This window comes from Lipophrys pholis (genome assembly GCF_963383615.2).
Source record: "Lipophrys pholis genome assembly, chromosome: 6".
NCBI lineage: Eukaryota > Metazoa > Chordata > Actinopteri > Blenniiformes > Blenniidae > Lipophrys > Lipophrys pholis.
Window position 1 is genome coordinate 28,921,395 of NC_137629.1, and position 23,232 is coordinate 28,944,626.

Sequence of the window (23,232 nt, forward strand, 5' to 3'; positions counted from 1 at the left end):
AGTCTCTTCGGGACTGAGGCTGTGGGGGAGGGACGTGTGTGTGTGTGTGTGTGTGTGTGTGTGTGTGTGTGTGTGTGTGTGTGTGTGTGTGTGTGTGTGTGTGTGTGTGTGTGTGTGTGTTGGAGGGGTGGTGGTTTGAAAGGTATGAGGACTGAGAATGAGGAGTGGGGCAGTGAGATTGCCGCTTATTAACCGCCACAGCCAGACGCCCTGCGGTCACCTCACGAAACAAACCGACTTGTGTTCCAGCTGTCGGGACAATACGTTCATAGTCCCACTTCGACTCTCGCTCTCATTCAGCACACTGGGGGAAATGAAGGACACCACGTAGTACCACAAACACCTGAATCTTCTGATGAAGGAATGACTTTATATGATGGGATTTACAGAAATGCACCAATCCAGACAAATCAAGCGATTCAAGCAACTACGTACAACTTTAATCCCAAAACGCTTGGGGCAACAGCGGCAATGACAAACTGCTGCAATGTTTGCAAATGATCACCATCCAACACAGAAAACGTTTGAGACGTTGCAAAGAAGAAACTCTACGAAATCACACAAAACATTGGCTCATTATGAATTCCATGGCAGAGGCACGTCCCAAGAAGTTGAGACAGGGGAACGTAAGCCCGCAAAAGCAAGTGTTACTCAGAGTCACATTTTGCAGTCAATTAAGCTACTTGGCAACAGTTCAGTAACATGAGTGGGTATAAAAAGTCTTTTTTTCAGGGCCGAGGCTCTCGGAGGTACAGACAACAAGCGGCGACAAGCCGTGTTGGGAAAATTGTGCGAAAGTTTCATAAAACCGTTTCTTAACATTCCCGTCGACAGACATAACATCGTCAAATGACTCCGAATCTGAAAAAAAGTCTCTCAGCACAATGGCCAATATTGGATGTTCGTGACCTTCAGGCTCCACTGCATTAACCCTTCATCAGAAAGAAATGTGGGATTACAATCTTAGTAGTTTTCTTTTACAGAAGGAAATGCTACGATGTACGTTTTTATTGTTGTTGATAGAAAATCAGTTTGAGCAGTTTTATGCTTTTAAACCAATTTTATAAGATAGAAATTGAATGTAAGTGTGTCTATTCTCACTGAATTTCATGGTTTGATGTCTTGAAATACTCGTCTACAACACTGAAATTTGAAGAGGTCAACACTCAGACGTTAACAAGCTTGTGAAACCATTGGACGACAACTCTCGAAGTGAAAAGAGGAAAACAACTCCTTCAGGTATGTCAGCAAAACGCCGCTATCCTTCACCCTGCATTCAGAACCGCCACATGGCTTCACAGCAGAACCAGGACCCAGACGCGGGCCATGATTTAACCTGCACTTTTCAGAGATTATTGTAGTTGTGAATATTATCATGTTTAATAATTGATTACTGGTCAACTGAAGAAGTGATTTGTCATTTTCTCAACATTTTAACGTTATTCATCACAGTTTTTTCAGGTGTTATAATCTAAACTAGTTAACCAATGTGAATTAAATGCAGCTGTTTTTTTGGCGTCATCCACATTAAAAACAAACATCCATTCAATCTGTTGTTTAAAATTAATCTGTAGGAGATTTATTAACTCTTCTGACATTCAAAATCATAAATGGTCAATTTCAAGATAAAAAGGTCAACGTTTGGTATTTGGTGGCGAGGAAACTAGGCGTCTGAGGACGTGACCACTCAGTCCAAATAAGGCCACATTTTGATTATTTTATCCTCTATATAATGACTGAATTCCAGGTGTAAATTTCTTCTTGACTCGTTTCATTCTCAACTATATCAATTTTTTTTAATCGTATCATGGTATAAAGAAAATGTTGCATTGCTTTTGGTTGAGATCTAGAGAATTTAATCCATAAGAGACAATAATGAGGTCAATGAGAAAATAGTGATCAGTTGAAAGTCTATATTAGGAACATGTTACAAATAATTTTGCTTTTTTCTGTGTATATAGTTCATGATTGTTTGCTGCATTGAATAAACACAGTTTGAATCACTGTTATCAGAAAAAAAAACATGAACAGAAATACAAGAACTTGACCTGTACAGAGCAGGAATTATGTAACATACAGCCTTTATAAAAGATATATTCATATCGACCATCATGACTCGGCCTTCCACTCCACTGCTCGGTTTCCATGTGGAACCCTTATAAAAATTAATTACCCACCCTTGGTGTAAGCAATGTCACTCCAATGTGAGGCAATACATACAAAACAAAGCTCGCACGTCAATTATTCTCCCAGTCCTGCTCTATTGCGCCGCCTGGTGTTTTCCTTTCTCCACCATCGTCCTGCAGATTGACCAAAGGAGGAAGGAGTGAAAGCACGCCGGCTCGAGGTGCCATCCGTCAGTCCAGCACACCGACTGTCCATCGATCTGATCGAGCAGCGAGGGTGAGGGGATGCTGACGCGGCTGCTCGGGGACCTTACACTTCCTCGGGTCCGACGCCGAGCAGAAAATCAGTAGCCGTCGGTCACTAAACGCCCTCCCTCGCCTCAACCGGCGTTTCTCATGGATGTCACGGATGAATTAAGAAATACAAATTTCACTTTTCAGAAATTAGTCAGTTCCACAGAAATCTCTCGGCTGCTGTTCATCTTTACAGATCTCTGCACCACTTGTGTGGTCAAATCCGAGTTTATTTCAGTAAATGGTTTGCGTGGCGTCATGAGGTGTTCATGATGAATATATAGAACGGAGGAACTGCGCAGGCTTCCTGTGCTGGCGGAGATCCAAATAATCCTTGAAGCTCAATCTCACCCTCCTGCTTCTGTCACACTGATAGATATGAACACACTGCCTGTCTCAGTGAGGCTGATTCTCACCGACCCCTGCTGAATCCACACGCAGCACATATTTCCAATGATGCAATTCTGTATATAGACCGCGCTGTGATGACATCTTTCTCATGTAACTGTGCCTACAGCGTCGTGGCTTCACTGCGGCTCACAATAAGAGCACATGTACGGGGATTTACACTCGCTGTCCACCTCATTACATGCAACGTACATTTTCTGTCTCCACGGAGATTTTAATGATCAGGTTTGTTTGGGATTACCACAATATTAAACATTCGAGAAGGACAAAATATTACAAACACCTTTCCAAATACAAAGAAATTAAAACCTTTCAGACGATCTCCAGCTTAACTGAAAACTATATATACATTTGTAAAAGTTGGATTTAAATCAGAACCATATTTAAAGAGTGTAGTTAATCACGTGTATATTTTAGAATCAGAAGGTTAGATATAACATTTAGTTTTATAGAGGATGTTTTGGCCATTCAAACTTGCTGAATAAGAATACTAACCTAATATAACCTGTATTTGCTTTACATGTCTACACACAATACAATAATTTGAGGTGAATATGTATGAGGTTACAATACTTTGTGGGGAAATTATATAACTATATTCTTTATAGACAATTGAAGCATTCTGATATAACATCCACACCACACTAATATCCTCAATTTATCATGGGAATTTGTAGAAACAAAGCTCTAGTGTTTTTTAAAGATAGTATTACCAAGTTATTGTTGGCAAATCTATATTATCACACTCTTTTTTTTTTCTTCTTTTTTTTTTTAATCACCATATTTCACAAAGTGAGAGAATAATACTCCGCCGCGCAGCTGTTTTATGTACGGTGCATTTTATTTTAAAATCCCCGCGAATATGCAACAATTACTGTCGGCTTAAATCACCCGAGATGTATTAAAATGATTTTATTTAAGAGTTTTCAATCAAGCAGCATGTGGCGCCAACTCCTCCGTGTCAACAAACCGGCAGCCTAAAACACGGCATGAAAAAGATTTGATCTTTTGACCAGAAAATCTTCCGATACTTTCCTTATTTTTTTGACCCTCAATCCTTCACACTCCTCGGTGTGATGAAGGTTGGTTGTTCTCCTGATGAACAGAAGCTGCAGATTTGACCTGCTCCACTCAGTAGTGATGGGCTATGACTCCGGACAGCTGTGCCCCCCCCGCCCCCCCACCCTCCCACCCCCGTCAGCACAATCGGGCCTTCGTTGTAATCTGCATATGGACTAACAGATGCTCTCGTCTGTGCACATTTCACATGAAAGCTGCAATTTTCCCTCCTTTCACCCCCCCCCAATAAAGAAAAAAAACCTCAATACAGCAAGAAGTGATGAAACGGAGCCCGAGGGCAGGACAGGGGAATACGCCAGAGACGGTTGTCCCCCTGGTGAACGACGGGCCGAGCGGCTGAATCCACTACTGAGACCACATGTGACAAAACACACCTGTTCCAGTCTAATGCCTGCAGCGCTTATCAGACGTATCGTGGTGGGGCCGATGTGACTCGGTGGGACAAGTAAACACACAAGTCCAGATGAGAGACGATAAACCCCATCAGCGGTGGAAAACAGCCGTATTATCCTGGCCCGGGATTGCCGTGTAATCCCTCCAATCTGAAACTCGGATAACAAGCAAACAAAAGGAATATTGGAAGATAATCTTAGCGCGGGTAATCTCAACATGGGCTTGTTTAACATTTAGCTCAGGTAACTTGGATTACCCTAATCTCTTTCAAACGTCTCCCTGCATGCGCCATATGATCGCGCCACTGAAGTTCACAACTCACCCCGGAGGTCTTCATGGAGCAAACTTTCTGTGTTCCAAACTCGTTTCCTGCTCGCATCAACTTCTACAGTTCTCACTTCCAGTAAAAGGATCAGAGCGGCTGATCGTCACAGTAAGCCAAACCGAAGGTTTAGAAATGGATGAATTCAAGTTACACCAATAATGTTTGAAAACACAAGACTTCCTGTTGACATTTCAAAAGGAAACTTAATTACATTTACAGTGATTTATATAAATCTAGGCCTGCCTGGCTTTTCTTTTTGTTCAAGTTCTGGCTCAAAACTATGATGTGGCTTCGATCATGATTTGTGTCACTGGCAAAGATTAAGATGACAAACACTGCATTGCGATAACTGAATTTTTAGTTTGTGTGCGTACACATACAAATATGACCTCATCCCCTGCTATCACCAAAACTGGGCATTACGTATCAATCAAAATAGATTTGAACTTTTCAGTTAAGTACTTGAATACATTTCTGAACCACTTTCTTGACCTTTTGTTGTTTAAAATGTTTTGTATTTGTACTGTTATTTAAGGTGATATATGCTAAATTTCCTTTCTAATGCTTTTCCAACAGTCATATGTATCTCCATACCTGAGAATGACACCGCAGAAGTGAATAAATTCTGTCATCTCTCTCACTGGCTTGTTTCATTTTTACAGAGTGATCTCTAATGACACCAATCAGAAATTAAACCCTGTATAGTGTCATCAGGGGTTTAGCCAATCCCAATCTAGGTAGGCCCTCCCTTTGTCCCTCCCACAGGTGGACAGCTCTGCTCTGGCACATGGCACCATGAGAGGAAGTACTTCCTCCTCTTCCCAAGATGGGTATGTGTGGGCGGAGCCAGTCCAGCTCACACAGACACAGCAGATTCGGTACCTCGGCCCATTCTGGCGTCTCCACAGAGGACGAGCACAGACTTAGAGCATGTGGATTTCACCGCCACGGGAAGCAAGTTGAGGATCGCCGAGGTAAAGACAAGAAAGCAGCAACTAACAGGCTGTTGTCAGCCCGGGAGGAGACGCGAATGTCTGTCAGTGTGTTGCAGGTGAAAATGGGTCAGAGAACTTCAAGAGATTGAATTGGTGAGGCAGTGGTCGATTACAGACGTGGTGCAGTGCCAGCGCTGCAGACTTGAGCCTGAAGACTTTGACTTCAATCACAATTATAAGCTTAAGAAAATAAAATAAATAAAATAAAGCTGAACATGAGACTTGAATTGAGCTTGAATACAACCACAAGGTAAACAAGCGCACAACAGATGGCCACACAGTGGGAACTGGTCGTTATTATGCCTCTGCACTGAAAAGACAAGGTCTCTAATAAGTGAAAACACTAAAATCAACTCTTACAATACCCAAAGGCAAGAGCGAAGAAACACGGCAGTGAAAAACTTGGTATTTATCCAATAACATGTTGTTGGGCACAGGATGTGACGACAAGACATGGGCTCTGTGTCTGGACTCTTTATCCGTCGCACTCATGGACATTTGCACCTGGAATTAGTTTGGTGGTTTCTCGGGACGCGTTCACATGGGAGCCTACGTCCAATATAACCAAAAGCAAAGCTTTGGGTGTCACACTTACGTTTATGTGAAAACAGGCAAGGAGGACAAGGTGACTTTTTAACCTGCAATGCTTTACTTTTTGTTATAATGCTGTGTTGATTACAGATGGGTGGTATTTCAACCTCCAAATTGCTGCAAGTGTATTTTATTAATTTCTAATCAAAACGCCTCATCGCCCTTCATGAAAGACATAATCGCCCAATAAATACGATTTCAATGAGATAACAGGACCTGGCTTTAGACCAGGATCACCCACCGCTGTGGATGGCAGGGTGTGCTCTAAAAATAGATTTCGGTAAAATCAACTTGACATGAAAATATGAGCGTTGTGGAAAATGATTTCTACAAAAATGTAACAGAATTGAACTGTTCATTCATTCAAAAAGGTCTAGAGAGATTTTTACCGAAATATGTTCACTGAAAAGAAAAGAAAGTTTCTTGTTTAAAAATATCTCTTTCTTATCCTTGGGAGTATCAAGTAGAGCGTTTGTACGTTACTGTGCTCGAGTATATCAGACATATATATATTTCTGCTTTCTCCACATTAAATTCTTCAAATCAAATCAGCTACTTTGAGCGATAACGGTAATCTTAACGGTAATCTTAACGGTAATCCACACTAAAGCTGCAGATAAAATGAAAAATAATCACATTAATCCAACAAAGACTGAATGTCATGACAACATTCAGTGCTATATAAAGTCAGATTTGAGTTTATATTCAGATGATTACCTGTTCGACTTTTGAATTTAAGTATATGTCAGAACTGAAGCTTTTTTTACTTGTTCAATTGTTATTTTTACCAAAGTATTTTATTTAGTAGTACCTGTACTCCTACTGTCGTTCTACTTTTGTTAATTCTCTGTTAATAACAGTCTGAATCTCTTCGCAAATATGAGCGTTCAGTGTAATGACAATGATTAAGTAAAGTTTGTACCAAGTAAAGAGTAAATATGCATTGAAGTTAACTGATGACTTTAAGTTGCTGTCAAAAATGGAAAATTCATAATCGTTCATACGGGAGAAATCATTGATGCGCCCTACGTTCGAAAATGAAGAATAAAAATGAATATATCAAGCAATTATTTTCAAATCTCAAATATTAACTTTTTTTTTTTTATGACAGACAGATATCTTGGTTTTTTTTTCTAATAAGTTAAAAATATGTGTAATAAAGCATAAGGATAAAAATTTGGCAAAGAATTCCAGGATTCTGAACACGAGGTTATTAGTCTAACTGGAATAGTTTGTTTTTATCTCTCTAGTTATTATACTTCTGGTTAATTTGATCAAACAATAGGTGGAACACAGTAAAAACGCAAATACCATAAAGTGGAAACATAACTTGGTACCACACACACTCAACTGTTCCATCAGATTAGAGAGACTTGTAACGTCTAAGAAAATGAAAGACACTCAAAATGAAGGATTCTTCTCCAGCGTGGAAGCTTCCCCACACCACAGTGTAGAGCTGTGGAAACAAGTGAGCGTACTGGACTCACACACTCGACGTACAATGAGTCCAGACTGCAGACCCAGCGTGAGATGATTTCAACAAGCCTCCTCTGACCACCAGGAGCGGTGGGAACTTTACACTGCTCTCTTCCTGTCTCTCTCTCTCTCTCTCTCTCGTGGGTTCATAAGGGCTTCTTATTCATCGCTCCGTCGTCCCGCTCTCCTGCCTGTTGAGGCTGCGTGTGCATCCCGTCCTGGCGGCGCCGCGCCGCGCCACACGGCGCTCGCTCGGCCGCAGACCCTCAGGACAGTAAAGCTACAAAGACTCCCAGCGAACCTTGGCAAGCGCAGGGCACAAGCTTCATCCAAATTGTTAAATAATCAATGTGTTCCCATGGCAACTGGTGCCTGCACAGTATTGGCCAGCCAGCTTGGTAAGCCACCTCCCCTTGCTTCACCTCTCAGGGCTCTCGCCGTTGCCTCACTGCAGTTTATGCGGCTGTGCCTGGCTACAGGCTTTATATGCCCGACTGCCTTCGGTGATGCACACACGCATACACACTCATACACATACACACACACACACACACACACACACACACACACACACACACACACACACACACACACACACGCGTGCACACACGCGTGCACACACGCAGCGCCTTACAGATCCTGACAAAAAAAAGCAGCATTAACAAAAAGAAGGCTGACGTCAGCAAGTTTCCACCTTCTCCTTCTGTGTTTCAATGAATCAAAGTCAATCTGAAGGATTTGATGCACAAAAATCAGTAAGCAAACGTTTCCATGTTACTGGACTGCAGCATTTATCAAGAGCAGGTAGTTTATTGTTTGAAGAAGGTGCAACACTTCATTTACTACAGCTAAGAAGAGTTGACTGACATTACTTTACTAACAAATACACCTACTTTAACACAACATATCTGGCTGCTTTATTATGTACATAAGTTTAAAATATAGTGCATTTAGGGGATGACTATTGGTACTACAGAGGCAGAAACTATTGCTTTGAGTTGGTTTAGGAATAGCTCCTCTGTTATGGTAGGATTGATATGTGTGCAGTGGAAGATCATTTTAAATGAAAGTGTTTTAAAAGAAGAAATTTAACACGGTTGCGTCCCTTCTGACGATTAAAGGTTACAAACCCGGCCTTTTCTCTGGGATGGTCAGTGTGACTGCTTGTGTTTTCGGACCTCCGTCTTCCTCGCACATGGAGCGGCGAAGAAGGGAAAAACAGCGACAGCATGCTGACAGGGCAATAACCTCTTCTTCCTCTGCAAACGCTTCCATATCAGGTTCCTCCCTCGCCAAAGCACAGTGACAGGGGAGCTCAGTCTCCAGCGGTGACATCGCAGTGAAATATGACAGTCAACCCCGCTCTGATGATGCGCCCAGTCAGTCAAATGATACGGCCGACGCTGAAGGAGGCTCTTCCCGGGCCTAAAGTCGGCGCTAAGAGCAAACAGGAAAGTGAGGCACGCTTTGACGCGCTTATGTTATCTAAAAATGTAGCAGCCTCTAGCGGTACTGCGTTCGTGTCTTCCAGCAGAATGTGGGATGGGAGATGCAGCGAGCGAGCGAGCGAGCGAGCGAGCGGTGCCGCTCTGATCCTCTCATTGGCCTCTCGTAGGCCACGCTGCAGTCCAATCAATATCTACTCGATTACCATGCACACGGCATCTCATTCATGCTGTACCCCCCCACTCCCCCCCACCTCCACCACATGCCGGAGGGAAGAGGGAACGTACGGAACAAGGTAAAGGAAGAGGGCGACAGATGGATCAGAGGAAGTATGAACGCACACGACAGTGAGACGTTTCACTCGCAGATGCTCCGTCGAAGCTCAATGTCGGCGACAGAGAGACGGGGTGGGGGGTGGGGGGGGGGGGGGGGGGGGGTAATAAAGAATAATCCTGTCGCAGTAAAGGTCAGCGTCTCCCCTTAACCACGTCTGCTAAATTCAGGCATTCATTTCAATAAGGAGGATAATTAATTCACCAATAAAACAGCCTCATTAAAGTTCACAGTTTCCTGATTTGATGGCGGTGATTGAGCATTTTGACTGCGTTGCACCCAGAGTCCAAACCCTTTCAACACACACGCCACCGACGCACATCTATGAAACCATAATTAATAGCCCGTCACAGCTGTCAGCGGCTCTCCCTCCTCATCTTTATGTAATATTACAAAAGCATGCTCCGGCTTACCTCTCCGTCATGCTGAGCAGCTCCAAATGGGAGCTGGCTAGTGTGACCTTCACAAGTGCAGCCGCAGAGGGAAAAGTACTTAGTGTAACAAATATTCATCACAGTGTTGCTCCAGAAGGCCTTCGACGAGGCTCCCGACCACGGCTCGGGTTCAAACCCGACAGCCTGTGTGTGTGTGTGTGTGTGTGTGTGTGTGTGTGTGTGTGTGTGTGTGTGTGTGTGTGTGTGTGTGTGTGTGTGTGTGGGATTGTGCATTTTGACCTGCCACAGTGGGGAAAGCACAGCTTGTAAATAATAACATTAATAACGTCCATTGTTCACGCTGGCTCACTGTCACGGTGTCACGGCTGACTGGGGCCATTGTTAATGTCGTTACCGCGACAACACCTGTGCTGTTCTTCAGCGACGAGTCAACATGTCAAAACTGTCAAAACTACAACGTGACCGAGCGCCTGAAATGCACCGTTCCAGCCATTTTGGAACTGAAGCTCATTTACATGGAACAATCGAGTCTCTCAGCTGATTGTGGATGAAGGCAAACATCAGTCAAACACACACACACATTTTCTAATTCAGTCACCCATTAACCTCAAAAGCATTTTTTGGGGACTGTAGCCGCCCGAGAAATCTCATGCGGAACCAAGGTGAATATACAAACTCTGCACTGAGAAAACCCAAACTCACACCGCAAATATTCTCAGCGAGTTGAAAGTGCAGATCGTGACATCATCGCTCTGCATTGCAACCGTATTATTCACACGAGCTTTCATGTTTAATTCTCATCCTCTCTTTAAAGGCGGCACTAATGCATTTATTGTACATATAGTATGACTCATTCATTCAAATGCATTACTTCTATATATATATATATATATATAGTGAGTTTCATACTGTCATTACCTACTTATCTCTACGATAGTGAGATTTTGAGAAGATGTCACGTCTGCATTTCTTTTATAATTAGATAATTTCCTTAGCATTAGGTATAGAGTGCTGAAATATCCTCATTTGTAATATAGAAATGATTTTTCAAAATTAGATCACTAATATAAACTGATCAGACAGTGCATGGTGGTTTATTTAGTACTGTACAGAGGAAATATCAAGGTGAGAAAGTGTTAAATTAAGAGGAAATTCTACTTCTAAATGAATTTCATATCGTATTATTCATTCATAATACAAGTGAAAGTGTTATATTTTCCTCTTGTGTTTCATTAATGGGTGTAAAATGTCTTTTAATTGAAGAAAGTGAGTCATTTCTGGAGTTCTTTCAAATAAGAACAGATGAAATCTAAAATGCTGCTTCAGAGAAGGAAATTACACTTGTTCACCATGTCATTTTGTCGGATTGCTCTCTAACCATCATTGCTTTTTCTTTTCTTTTTTTTTTTAACCCTCCTTCTTCTGTCCCTCGCTATCTGCTCCGTGCTTCCGTGGAACTGCAGATTTATTAGTCCCTCAGTGGGACTAATAAATATCTCATTTTATAAGAAAGATTCTTTCAAGAAAGTCTTATGATCTCTTTTAAATGAAATCTGTGACTTTAAAAGAAATAATATTCACTTCAACAAAATCAGGTTCCGAGTCAACCTTCCCTTTCTGGAGAATCATTTAAAAATAAATACTGAAGCAATGAAAACTCCCTGGAATTTGGTTCAAAAGTCAAGAGCCCCGAAACGGGATTCTCCGCTGTGACGTCCTGCGAAGGAGCCTCAGAGGAAACGTCTCTGATCGACTCTGCCTCTCCAACGCTGCCGCCAAAGGGACGGGCGACAGAGTGACAGGTGCTCCTACTCCTGGCAGCGACTGACCGTTGTGCTTAAAAAAAAACAACCCCACAAACATTCAAGTATCACCAAGTTTGGGTTTCTTTTCTGATCGCGATACACTATCATGGCAATCACAGCGCTGGTAACTGACATCAGCCGCAGATCGTAGGATGACAAGTTACCACACGAGACACGATGAGGAAGATGAGCACTTCAGGATTTGGAACAAACTCCTGAAACAGACCCGAAACAATATCCCAGCGTGAAACTGTTGAAAAAAAAAAAAAAAAAAAAAAAAGCTCAGACTTAAACTCTTAAACAAGTAAAGGGATGAAGATCGATTAATCTATAGGCGTGTCTCTGACACTGTAAACAGGACTGTACACGGGGGTATGCTTGTACATGTTTATGTAGGTATAGTGGGGAGGGGTACAATGTGTGGATGAATCTGTATCTGGGTGTGAACTCATTAGAAACGTATTCTTTATATACGTTTGTGATAAGTCTCATGTTTTCCCAACCCCTTTCAGGCACGTATATGTGGATGTGCTTAAATGTAGATGATCTATTTTTTCTAAATATATTTTTCAGAAAATGTAACTTGAATTAATTCTATTATCTCTAAAGGGTTTATATATGAATTTGTACATACATTTCTATGTATGTGGGTAGATGGAGTATATATATTATTGCACACATGTTAGATAAAAATTTTTTTACCCCCCCCCCCACACACACACACACAATTAAAATGTTCCTCAGACCTTGAAGCCTGTCATATGCCATGGTGAGCGAGCGCCATCAGTATGTTTCACATAATCCCACCACCGCCGTCTTCCTCTACATCAGAGGTCACTGCAGCATGGCCGCTCCTCGCCACTCTTTGTTTTGCGAAGCTGAAAGAGCCGCTAAGCTCGTTCCTCTCTGGTGTTTTGGATCCTCGGTTAAGTACCGGAGACGGGAGCGCCGGCGCGCTCAACCCAGCGCTGCCATTTTGATGCTCTACCACCGCCACTCTGCAAAACGAGTGTGTTACTCTGATGTGAATCTTTTCTTTAATCCTATTTAGTTTGCCTAAATTAATTTGTCTGTCTCCACTGATTGGTGTGTGTGTGTGTGTGTGTGTGTGTGTGTGTGTGTGTGTGTGTGTGTGTGTGTGTGTGTGTGTGTGTGTTTCTCCGGAGCTACGAGGTTGCTGAGGTAACGGCCCTCAGTCTGACGTGACACGGCGAGACATTTCACAACGCAAACATCCACAAAAATCGGCTTGTGTGTTTCCGTATCATTCAAAATCCATAACGAGGTTTTACTTGAGGAAATTCGAGAGACGGCGAGAAGCAACTGCAGTAAACTGTGAATGTGGGCGAGCGAGTTAACAATTTAAAGATGCATAATGTTTTGTTTTGTTTCCGGCAGGAGGCCAAAAAAGGTCGAGAAAACTGTTTTAGCGGTCAGACTGAAGTCTGCCGAGTTAAAAAGGATTATTTCTATTTTTTTTTTTTTTTTTACTAAAAAATGGACTTATTTTCATACCATGCCACAAAATATTACATTGCATGCTGCAATCCTGAAACTAATCTCACTGCGTTCCAGCAAAATGAAAGGTTTTATATTGAATTTGTTAATAAAAATGAAGGAGGTGGGTCACAACAGCCTCTATATACACGACAACAAGCGCCTCGGAGCGATGCTGGATGTCGGCCTGTAACAGCTGCTTGCGAAGCGCCACACACATGCAAGTTAGTGTTTTAAGGTAAAATGAGTGTTTAAAAAGACAAAAGCAGAAAAAACCTGATTTTACCGACTGAGAATTCTCCTTTGCTTTGGGCCTCCGTCCAGCCAGGAGCAGCCCTGTGTGTCCAATTTCTAAATGATAGCCAGTGAGTTTCTTTTAACCGACGTTTTACATTTATTTTCTTGAAGAAGTAAAACAGACGACATGTTATTTTAATTTACTGAGCCTGTTTAAACTTGGATTTTGAACACTGTAGCTCTACAAATCACTTCCACCAATATCACCAAGAGCTTTTCCACTTATGCTTTTAATTAATGTGAACTCTTTCCCCCCGACAACCCAACAAGTTGGATACTGGGACTCTAAAACAAGTATCCTGCGACAGCTCACAACGGGGAAACATCTGTATGGGACTATTCCGACACGAGGCAGCTCAAAATGCTTCACACCACCTGAGAAACATTAAAAATGAAAAACCAACTGGCGCATGACGCCAAAGCTGCTGCGAATCACTTGCCACCAACAACTTCAATACAATTTACTGCGGTTGAAAATAAAGTGAGTTTGCGATCAATTCGACTCCGTGAACCTTTATTAGTTTCTCTGCGTTTAGGCCGCGCGTTTACACATAAACGCGGCTACGACTCACCACAAGCAATGATTCCTGAAAACACCAGCCATAGTTTGCATCTAAAGAGGGGTAGGTGGAGATTTACATCACAATTCGTGATGTTGTGTTTTGTTGTTTTTTTTCCAGGATTCTGATTGGCCTTCGTGCTTCTCGTTACACTGCCCCCTACAGGTTTGGCATGCTCACAGTACCAGTAGTATATGCGGGTCAGTGTAAATGAAGATTTTTTTTTTTTTTACGTAAACGTAGAAGGGGAAATATCAGCTTTTCAAAACATCAACAACAATAAAAAAAAAAATTAAGTGCAAACATGGCTACAATATTCAGATAATCGGATCCAGATTTAGTATTTTGCCTGGAAAACCTGTGCGTTGTCCACGTTTGGCAGGTTGTCCGCTCATTAAGGTGTGTTAACAGTTAAAACCTGTTTGTGCATGCTGATGAGAGTTTTAGGCAGAAATTGGTGTTTTGGATGTCCATACCCAAAAAATCAGGTTGTCCACAATATATTTTTGCGCTGATGGCTGCCGCCCAAATATATATTTTGTTATTATTTTGCAATCGTGAAAAAAAATCATGTAAATATCGAAAAATAGAATTAAATGGAGCAAAAAGGTATGTTTCGAAGTCCATTTTAAAAACAGAATGAACCTTAAATGGTGAATTCTAATGCATTCTGTACTACTAAACACTACATTGTGACAAATTGTGGGACATGTTATGGAAGAAACATACTTATTTAAAAGCACATAACTAAACCAATATAAAGATGTATACTATATATACACATGTATATAATAGATACAAAGATGTATACAAATTAAATAATTCTACTCCAGGGGCCACATACAGTCCAGGTATAATATTGCTATAATAACCTTTAAATTTACACTTTGTTGTAGCCACAGTGTAGGTGATGAAATTGTCTATATTATTCCAAGATCAAACAATTAGTACTGAAAATGACTACAATCTCAACGTAAAGTCAATTTCAATGAAACATTCTGGTGCCAAATACAGTGAAATGTCAGAAAAAAAAACAACCCTCCTATAAATTCTATGTAACCACCCTGTTTTGTGGTTAGTGGAGCCGGATTGGAGCCTTTTGTGGGCTGATCTCAGCCGACGGGCCTTATGTTTGACTCCCCGGAGGCCCGCCACTCCTAAATGAGCGTCGCACAAACACTGCAGTTGATGCTTCCACAAATGAGACTGTGATAAATTTACTGTACGGATAAAACACGACGGGAACAATGCCGACTTTGACCCGAACTCCAACGGAAGGTTTTCCTCCCCACCTGCCGGAGGTCTCGGTGTGTCTCTGCGCACAGCGGCAGTGATCTCCCCCCGTCATGGTCGAGGTTTCAAGCTTTTCTATAAGCTCTAATCGGGAACGCCCACGCACATCTCCATTCACTACCCTCGCCTGAGTTCTGGCTCACAATAAGTGTAGGTGTTGAAAGTGATGAAGAATTACAAAAAAGTAGGACAACAGGCGAGGCAACAAACACAAGAGCCGTGCCTCTAGTTTCCCCTCTGATAGTTACGAATACATGAGCACATTTATCCATATGCTGATGTATTTAGCGCCAAACAGCAGAGGAGAAAAAAAACAAAAAAAAAACAGGGCATTGTTTTAAACGTTTGTAGCACTTTGGCGGTTGCCAAATCAATCTGCCTCCTGTCGAGGGTTTTTTTTTTTCTGGACTCCCCCTGGGACACGCTGTCCCCACTAAAGAGAAGCGTCTCGGCCAAGATCAGAGCAGACACGGTATCCGACCGCAGAGATGACACACTGAACTGAAATCTGCCAGAACTTCAATGCTCTCACACAGTTAATACGAGATCCTGTGATGGAATCTGCCGCCGGGCTGGACGAGCAGACAACAAACAGGACAATAAAGCTAATCTAGGCTTTTTAACTTTTTGCAAACAAACGTTACAAAACAGTTCTGGAGAATTGAAAAAAAAAAAAAAAAAAAAAAAAAAAAAGGAAATACATAATTGAACCACAACTGAAAGATTGATCTGGTACCAACAACAGAGGTGGCATCCAGCCAAGTGCCTGTACTTCGTCACTCACTGATCATTTTGAGCATATCCCATTGCAATAATAAAAACAGCAAAGTTTTCATAAAAAAAAAAAAAAAGATTTTTTTTTTTTTTTACAAAGTCCAGCCAGGTTTTAATTACTATAATCATTAAGTTTGAGACTTCAAACTGTGCCTCAAGAATCACGTCATTGCTCAAGACTGAGCTGGTACAGCCAAACCAGAACAAATAATGTTAAAACACAGTAGTCATGATGCGTTTTTGGAGAAAAGAAGTTCATAATGCCTCAAAAAATTGTATCATGCATCAATATTGTGAAAAGAAATACATTTACTTTTGTACTTTATTTTATTTTGCAACCTGCACTTTTTTTTACTTTTATAATAAGTAGAATAAATACATAAGTTGAATTAGTACATTTACCTTTATCTATTGAAAATGTCATATACATTACTTTAGTCTTATTTAAACCTCACTATATATATATTTTTAAAAATACAACACAATCCAGACTTATCGAAGTGTATTTCAATATCGTACTTGAAAATGAATGTAAAACACTTATTTACACACAAACATTATATTGACTTATGATATTCTCAATCTGCATGGATCAATCAGGAGAAGCGATTGGGCAGAAAAGAAAGAGACAATATCTCCTGGTTTGGTTTGTATTTTGCAGCGAGACTAAAAAAAAATAACACAAACGCATCAAGTCCAGCTTAAGAAATGTATGGCTCGGCTTTCCAAAACAAAAATCAATCATTTCAAACTTCACACGGATTCTCGGGCACATAAACAACGAGATATTTGTGAATTTCGACAACTTCTCCGACAGTTTCTAAAAACAACGAACCCACGAGTGACAGACGATGTTTACTGAAGACCCTTTTGCAAATGTGTGTGGGGGGGATGAGTTCTGTAATATATCTATTTATCATAGAATTCAAAGCAGAAACAAATTCAGGGCTCGTTAGTGAATTTTTGCAGAGGATTTGGTCTGAGCTCAGTCCAAGTGGATCAGAATATTACAAAATCGGAATCAACAGCAGGAAGAACACACAAGGGAATAAGTGACTTTGTCGGGGATAAAGAATCAAGCTCATTTCTAGTTGTTAAATGTGCAACAGAGTGAATTTCTACCTTTTCTCAGATCATTTTGTCCGCACTCTTTTCTTAAATTCTGTGTGCACGCGTCGGTGTTGCGTCATTCAGACCCCCCCCCCCCCCCCCCCCCCTCGTGGCAGCCGAGTGAACATATGCAGGGCCTGGATTTGTCTGATTACATAATTGTCAAATTTTAATAGTGAATAATAATCCACAATGGCCCATATTGGGTTTTATAAGCAGGCTGATCAGGATCTCCAGCCTCTCAGGAAGCAGCAGCAGCAGCAGCGTTTGGGGCGAAGGAGCTCTGGGGTGGAGAAGCACTCCATCGCTCCGCCGCCCGGTCGCATCTGAAAAAGCCGGAGGAAGCCAGAAGTCTCCGGTCACCAGTCTGTGGTGATCAGCCAGCTGAGCAGCGAGGCAGCTCTGCACCATGGCAACGTCTGAGCGCAGGCTCCCCTCCGCCCCCGCCCTCTTCTTCACTGGCTCATCCCTTCTTTCTTTTCTTTCCCCCCATTCACGCCACACCTCTCATTTCTTCACCTCTTTTCTCCCCGTGCCTTCCCCTCTCCTGCGCGCCCCGTAGCTCTCTTGCATCATCATCATCATCATCATCATCAACGCAGCCCATGCGACTTAATTTGAATGATGCAGTTCATTTCTTGGAGTCATATTCAAAGCTGGATTATATGCCGCACGCATTTAAAAAAAAAAAAAAAAGAGAAAAAAAGAAACCTGAATCTGTCCGCAACCTGTGTGAAACACGCCGACTGACTTTCATCTTGACAGATTCGTACTAAATATGCACGCAGATGCAGGATTAAACACAAACTGTACTTTGAGTCGGGTTGTTCTTCAAGTCTTCTGGTCCAAACACATGCATTTAAGTTTAACTGTACTTTTCAACCGGAGAGCCGCGCTGGGTGGAGCTGGTGGGTGTGTGAGAACCCGACATTCAGCGTGACATTCAGTCTGATCTGAACAGGCACGGAAAACCTTGAACGGTTTTCACTGGAACTACACGACTGAGGACCCCCCCCCCCCAAAAAAACCCCTCATATTTGTTCAGCCTTTTTTCAGACAAGTAATCTCTATTTCTCTTTGTTTTCTTAAAGCTCGCCATTGAAAAGTACAAGATCTCTCTTCAAATAACAGATTATATTGTGGGACAGTAGTTAAATATGTCAATTTGGTTCATTTTACACATTCTGACTGATTTCACCATATATAAAAAATATTTTTTTGTACATTTAATATACATTTTCTTTTCTTTTTTTCTACAATGATGCATTAAAAAAAGCCTCTAAGAGGAAGGATCTCACTCAATCTTCCAGTACTTCAGTGAGTGGAAAACATTCTAAATCAAAAGACAAGTGAACATAATTTAAAAAAGAAGAAGAAGAAGAAACTTCTCTCTCCCAAATCCACTGCATACCAGTTTTTTTTCTGTACGCCACTCTATTAAACAATCAGTAAAATGATGCAGTGAACCCTGGAATTATTTATTCACGTTAACACTTTCAGAGGCGTGACCCTACATGTGATTAAACACAAAGAGAAAATACAGTCTGATGTGCTTTTTATTTTCCTCCTCGTCTCTGCAAACATCGTATCAACTCCGACCCGTGTGGCCGTGGTATACCTGCAAGAGCAGCGTGACGAAATGAGGGCAAGTGGACGCTTTATACGTGTTGACAAGAGAGCAAACACATTCCATATATTCCGAATGTTTTTTTTCTTCAATCGTGTCGTCCGTTTTATTTCCTGCTGCCGTGTGTTTTTCCTCCCATGTCTTGGTTTGTGTAACTTTAACTTTGGGGTGACAGAAAGTAGCAGTGGACCTTTGAAACTGCAGTTTGTAGGAGCAGGAAATCAAGCTACATCATATAATATATAGTATTCAGACTTCTTTGTGAGGTTTTTTTTAAAAGCAACCTCGGCAGGTGAAGATGGCGGATACTTTGATTTGATCAATTGTTCACTTTACTCATCGTCCTGGTTTGCAAATTGCCGATACTGTCACTTCACTACACCTGAAGGTTTCGACTCGTCACAAAGTGTTTGAAACCTGTCAGCTTGAACTAAATGTGCACATTTTCTTAAATGAAACTCTAAATTGATATCTCAGTTTTTGCCTATTGGTCTCTCTTAACCAAAATTATTATTTACATTTTAAAGATCCTCTTTGATCCTCAGTTTTTTAAGTAATTTCAAATATTTACTTACGTTTTCCTGCGTTAAATTTACCATAAAATATGCAAAACACACGCCATATACACAGAGGATGAGTCCTGTTATCAAGCTGTATTAATAATGAAGTTTGTTTCCGAATGATTGACAATGCCTTTCCTGTATTAGCCTTTGTTTAAATCTAAATAAAAAATAACCATCTCCAGTCACAGTGCTGTCAGTTAAACTCAGTTGTGCAAAACATTTTTGATTCTAAGCAACGACGATAAGAAATCCACCACTGGTATTTATATTGTTGAGAATACTTTTAAGTTATTGTGTTATATGGTAGATTGATTTAATGGGGACGCCACAGTGAGTCAATACAGCTTGCACTGTAGATCTGAGCAGTCGTGACTGTGATACGTGTTTAATTTCCTAGATAAATAAATCCCTCTCGTTTCTTTGTTGACTAAAAAGACAAAAAGGCAGAACAGGGTCACCTCAGTTTTCCGTATAATGTTACCAAACTGTAATTACTGCAAGCAGGCATTGAACACAAGAGAAGATGTTAATTAAAAATCGCTAAAATCTCAAACCTACCTGCTTGAAGACACAGATTCAATCGTGCCTGTTAACGTTAATTAAACTGTTGCCTTCACTTCACGTTATTTGCAAAAACCAAACTGTGAACCAAACATCCTCTATAAGTCAATGGATTATCAACTCCAGCAGTACAGGTGACAATATGTACACGTATAAAGCCCTGTATACGGTTTAACTCACTTTAGTCTGCGAGAGTAAAGGTAACTGTGTGGATTTGTTCCTCGACAGGAAGAAGACGCGGTTCAGCGTGAAGACGAGTAAACAAAGCTGCACGGCCACACTCGGCAAACAAAAAGTAATAAATCCATAAAAAAACAATACCAGGCTTGTTTTACCAACGGTGTAATAAAATGTATGATATTGAGCTGGGATTGCTTGTGTTGTTTACAGCCACGACAGGGTGAGGACAAACTAAACTACTAAAAGCAATCTTACTTTATTAATCCTCCTGGGGAATTCCCATTTTTTGGGGTTGCTGATGTTGGGTCAAGGGCCGGTGACCCGTCATCTGTCGGGATTCGAACCTGCAAACTCCTGATCACCTGCTCGCCACCACGTCGTACTTAAATGGATTCCACGAACACGCTTAAATATCATAGGTAGTCCGGTGTACGTGCAGCAAACATGGGTCTGGATGATATTGGCTGTCGGCTCAGCGGGGGTGAAGCAGGAAATCCCAGTGAGCCAAACATATGTTGCCTCAATATTCTGCACATGAGAATAAATCCAACACACATTTCCATAAGCGGCTACGCACTCGTGGACCTGCCACGAGCTCAAAATAGAGGTTGCTGCAAAAACTTCTTGAAAGTAAAATGATCTCGGATAAAACAGTTGCATTAAAGTATTTTAATGGGGAATCTGGAGTTTGATCTGCGCTAAAGAGAAGTCAGTGTGAAGGCCACCGATCCGGTTCACGCACAAAATAAATAAATAAATAAATAAATAAAAATCACCCCCAAATATATTGTCAGGGTTGTTCACGTCGACCAACTGAAGATTTTAGTGCATCTAATCCTAAAAATCATACACAGCAGATACATAACCTGATTATGACTTGCAAGCACATAATCCTAATTTATGCTGGGAAACAAAAGATAACTCGATCAGAGCAGAATGGGTGACACACAGTCAAACTGTAAGGCTTCTAATTCGAATTGACAGCCTTTAATCTGAGACAGCGAATTCATTTCCTGTACGGCTGACCGGTGATGTAACTTCAGCTCTCATCAGCCCAATGGCCAGCGCAGACATGGATGTGTACTGTGGAGCAAGTTTGGCCGTGCGACATCCAAAACGAATTATCATTTGAATCCATTAATCAGCAGATGAAAGTTCACCACTATAATACCACAGGCATCGAGTTCGGACTCTCCACATTCCTGAAATGACAAATCGTCCTGAAGCCGAGCGACGCAGATTCTGCTCCTCGACCGAAATGAAGCCTTTTATTCATATCATGTCTGGAAAAAAAATGAAAGAAGGGAAGAGAAGGCCAACGGACGGCAGGAGGAGGGGGACGACAGAAATGAAGAAGCCTGAAAAAAACGACACGTGTGTACACACACACACACACACACACACGAGAAGCCAGACCAAATGGCTGAAGGGCTGCTTGGATAATGCATTAGACAGAGATGGCACTCAGAGCTGCTACACATGGCAAGAAATGCACTGCTTTGCCAAATGTCACACACACACACACACACACACACACACACACACACACACACACACACACACACACACACACACACACACACACACACACACACACACACACACACACACACACACACACACACACACACACACACACACACACACACACACACACACACACACACACACACACACACACACACACACACACACACACACACACACACACACACACACACACACACACACACACACACACACACACACACACGCACGCACGCGTGCACCTGAAATGGAGGTGACTGCCGCTCGCTAAGTTTAGCTCAGCTAATTTTCAGACATGAAATCGTCACTCCATTAGAATCTACATCCCATAATGACTCCACGCAGCCTACCAGTGCACTCAGTGATATCCTCTGTTAAAGTCTCTCAATCCCAGAGTAGTTTTCAGTGGATAAGTTGAAGAAAACTCACTGTCAACAGTCAACGACGCCACCATGTTTAACTAACTTACACTTTGTAGAAAATGTGGACATTTTCAATCTAAAAGTCAAAAAGGACGATTCATTTTAGGACCATGACCTAAAAAAAAAAAAAAAGAGATCTCCACTTGATCACAATCATATTAAATAAAATCACAATACTGCTCTTTGCAATAGCTGAACAGCTGATAAATACAACTATTATCTAACGCAGACATATTCATCATCATCATCATCTCATCACAATAGTGTTTAGTTATATGGGTTGATAATTCTTGAAAATACACATCCGATTTACACTTTATTAACAGAAACTTAAAACAATAATGATACAAATGGGATCAGAATTATCACACAATCCATCAGACTTATCTATAGTTTTCTTTTTGCTGTGTTTTGTGATATTTTGCTCAATTTTGGGGGGGAATTCCTGTGGATTCTTTCTGGTCACCTCCAGTTAGTACGACGGGCTCACTCTGCATGAAGAATTGAAGTTTATGAGGAACTGTAGCCTCAACTGGTAAAAATGCAACAACTACAACAACCTTAAGTTGCTTTATTTAGTCATGTGTGTTGCAGAAATATGAGACGATTTCAGATATTGAGATAAATTTCACTAAGGGAAGTTATATGGAAGGAGGAGGAAGGTGGAGGGCTCTCTTTATTATCATATGCTCCTTTTTTTAGACACAATTTTGTTATTAGATTTTTCAAGCCGAGATGCAAAATTGTAATACTAACAAAAATCCTGCGACTTAAGAGGACTCACTATACAAAGCTTCCTGAACTTGCTGAATGCTGAAAAAAAACTATTAAACGCAATGTGGTTGCACCTGCTGAAGGAGTTTTATTGTTTGTGGTATTTTAAGAAGACATTTCTTTTAATTGAAGTGGAAAAACAGCTACTGAACAGGATTATGTAGGACTATGTTGAGAGATCTGTTTGCACAGATATTTCTCAAATTGTCTAAACGATTTCAGAAACTTTTTCTATCGACACCCTCCCCCTTGTGTCTTGAGTAACTTTCCTTTGATTTCAACCAAACCTGATTATCTGAGCCTGTTTACATGCACACTAAAAATTATCTAACGTCTAGAGTTATTTATAGTTTACCATGTGAACAGCATAATGTGACCAT

General features: G+C 41.2%; 1 protein-coding gene across 1 annotated transcript in view; it reads right to left on the reverse strand.

The window, feature by feature from the left end:
• Positions 1-23,232, reverse strand: part of dlg3 (discs, large homolog 3) — an 87,893-nt gene that overhangs the window by 35,973 nt on the left and 28,688 nt on the right. The gene's annotated exons all lie outside the window — the stretch shown is intronic.